Below are 3,708 nucleotides of genomic sequence, written 5' to 3' on the forward strand. Positions count from 1 at the left end.
TTAAGTATATATACAAGAGAATAGAAAGAGTTTACCATGGTGGGGTGTCTCCTACCTAGCACTTTTGTTTATTGTCCTTAAGTTGGACTTATGGGGAGCTCCTCTCAAGGTGGCTTGTGTTGGAAGCTATCTTTGAACATCCACCAATGCTTGAGTCTCCAATAAGCTCTATTCTTCAATTTTAATATCTTCAAGCCTTGATGGAGTTCTTCACAAACCATGAGCTCCCAAATTTGATTTTCCTTGTGAGATCCGGGATCCCACACTTTGTTTTGACACCCGTCTTTGAGTTGGTCATCATTATTCCATCCGGGTGGCATGGCCTTGGAATTCTCAAAGAAGCTTCCAAACAACTTCCTAGATCCATGCAATTTTGTTCCACACCAACCATTGCTCTTGAATTTTGAGCTTGCAACCATCATGATCTTAGAATGACGTTTCCAACCACTACACAACTCTTTCCTACTCTTAACTCCACAAAGAGCTGTAAGTTGACCATCATTTTCAATCAAACCATATTCAAGTGAGAAAGTAAAGCTTAGGGATAAGAATTTTACCCACTTGAATATTGTGTAGGATGGTGACTTAGGAAGGGGTGGTCCTATTGATCTTGCAAGCTCCACTCCTTTGTGCTCTTCCTTGACTATCTCCACCACTTCGCAAGCTTCTTCAAATTCAACCTTTTCCCATTTTTCACTTGGCTTGGTGTTGTCTTCAAGAACTTCAATTCCTTTCCCAATGGGAGATGATTCAATTTTGGATAGGAATTCATTGATGAATGAGTCCATTTCTTGATCAACCTCTTCATATTCTTCAATTTCGATATACACCATGCCAACTTTTTCCTCTTGGTGGCTCTCTTCCGATTCACTCTCTTTCTCATTGCTCACCAAGGGTATGGGAGGTTATACACATTCTCCTATAGTTTCAACTCCATGTCCAATGGGAAAGGAATCAATTGTAGATAGAAATTCATCCATGATTGAATCCATCTCTTGATAGACCTCTTTCAAGTCTCCAAGTATGATATGCCTTTGAGGTTGCGCACCCTCCTCAACATCAATATCAAGCTTCTTGGAAGAGTTTTCCATGATGCTACATTCCCATGGACTTTCAACATCTCCTAAATCTTCAACCACTTCTTCCTTTTCTTCAACAATCATAGGCTCCTCCAATTGTTCTAACACAAAGTGGTATCCCTCATCGCCCACCGGAGTTTCCAATCTCTCCTTCATGCTATGCTCTTCAATTATTTCTCTACATGTGGCTATGGAAGCACCTTGAGTGTTTAAGCATTGGTAGGCTAAATTATGCACTACCTTGGTCAAATTAGTCACAAACTCTAGGGTGTTCCTTTGCATATCCGCTTGTCCTTGAAGTAGCAAGGTGAGTGAGTCATCTATTGGGGCTTGGGGTGGATAAGAGGGTTCATTATTTTGGAGAAAGGGTTCATAGTAGGAAGGTGGTTCTTCTTGGTAAGGGTATGGAGATGGTGTGCATTGAGGTGGTTCTTGGTAATAATCATGGTAGGATTGTGGTGGTTCTAAAGGTTCTTGCTCATAATGGTCATAAGAATATGGTATGGGTGATTGGTAATGTGATGGATATGGATCATAGGAAGGTGTTTGGTAATGAGAGGCTTGTAAGAATGGTTGAGATTCATGTTGAGGATAAGAGTCATAGGCATATGATGGTGGTAGTTGATTATCACAAAAAGTTTCACCATAGCCATTGAATTGACATGCATTAGGATGGAAATTATACCTATACGCATCCGGAGGTTGTTGCCAATAGGAGTGATCAATTCCTTGAGACTCCTCCCATCTTTGTTGGTTCCATCCATAATGAGTGTCATCATTGGAGTTCACATTTCCTACAACACAATTAGGACCAAACTCATAGCCAAAGTGAGAATTCATAGTGGAAAAACAAAATAAATCTAACAAAAAAAACTAGAAACAAGCAATTGACAAACCTATTTACAATATTCACATATATACAATAACCAATAACATAACACCATTGCAATTCCCCAGCAACGGCGCCATTTTGATGATTGGACTTTTGATGGTTTAGAATTCACAATAAGTCTCGTTGTAATATAGTTTCTAAACCAACATTAGTCCTTTCATACAAAAATTGTGTTTGTCACAAGTACAAACCCCTAAAATTATAAACCAAAGTATTTAAACCTCGGGTCGTTCTCCCTAGGAATTGCAACAAAGTGTCTTATTATTGGTTATGAGTTGTATTTTGGGGTTTTGAGGTTTTAGACAAGAAACATAAATTGTAAAGAAAATAAACTAACAACTAACAAAACTCTTGGCAAGGTATGAGAACTAGAAGTCCTATCCTAGTTATCCTTCTCAATTGTGACCACAAATTGTCCATTGCTACCACTTAGTTAACCTCTAATCATGGAGGAAAGTCAAGTGGATGAATCAACTTGATTCCACAAGTCCTAGCCAACTCCCAAGGGAAAGACTAGCTTTAGTGGTATCTAAATCAATTAGCAACTTCTAATTGTCAATCAACAAAGGAATTAGATAACTCAAGCATCACTAATTACTCCACCTAGGCCAAGAGGAACAAAATCTACACTAAAATCCAACCAAGCATTTTATCAAACACTTGGAAGGCAATAAAGAAAAGCATAGTAAATGGATAACAACAATGAAATCTAACAACAATTATTGTAAGAAATCAATAACAACAATCAAAAGGAACACAATTATTATGAATTACCTCTAATTGAATTCAAAGAGAAGAGAAGGAACAAAAGTAGATATACAACAAAGCATGAAAACAAAATAGAGGAGATTACAGCAAAAGAATAGAGGAAGATGAGTGTAACAATAAGAATTGAGAATCAAAAGTAGAAGAAGGCATGAATTGAAACCTAGAGCTAAGAACTAATCCAAATCCTAATTCCTAATCCTAGAGAGAAGTGAGAGCTTCTCTCTCTAAAACTAACTTTCCCTCCAAAAATTAAACTAAACTAAACTAATGTGTGAAAGTATGTTAATTCTCCTTCAATCCTTGGCTTAAATAGCATCAGAAATGAGTTGGATTGGACCCACAAGGCTTTAGAATTCGCTGGCCACGAGTTGCATTAAGTAAATTATGTGGCACCATCGACGCGTACGCGTACTGTGCGCGTGCGTGTCCCTATGCGAAATACAACCATGGAAAATCTTATATTATTTTGAAGCCCCAGATGTTCGCTTTCCAACGCAACCAAAACCGCATCATTTGGACCTCTATAGCTCAAGTTATGGCCGATTAAGTGCGAAGAGGTCGGCTTGATAACTTTTGCGATTCCTTCATTTCTTCATGAGTTCTCCATTTATACATGCTTTTTCTTCATTCCCTTGTTCCAATCTTTTCCTCCTAAATCTGAAATCACTTAACAAACATATCAAGGCATCTAATGGAATCAAGGTGAATTAAATTTAGCTACTTTAAGACCTAAAAGCATGTTTTCACTCTTAAGCACAATTAAAGGAGAAGTTATAAAACCATGCTATTTTATTGAATAAATGTGAGGAGAAGATGATAAAACCCTCTAAATTCAACACAAGATAAACCATACAAATGGGGTTTATCATATAGTTCTAGACCAACAAAGAGTCCTCACATACAAAAATTTAGGTTGTCACATGTACAAACCCAAATAAGAATTAACCGGAGTATTTGGACTCCAGGTCG

This window comes from Arachis ipaensis, chromosome B1, assembly GCF_059453495.1.
Source record: "Arachis ipaensis isolate K30076 ecotype BB chromosome B1, ASM5945349v1, whole genome shotgun sequence".
Classification (NCBI taxonomy): Eukaryota; Viridiplantae; Streptophyta; class Magnoliopsida; order Fabales; family Fabaceae; genus Arachis; species Arachis ipaensis.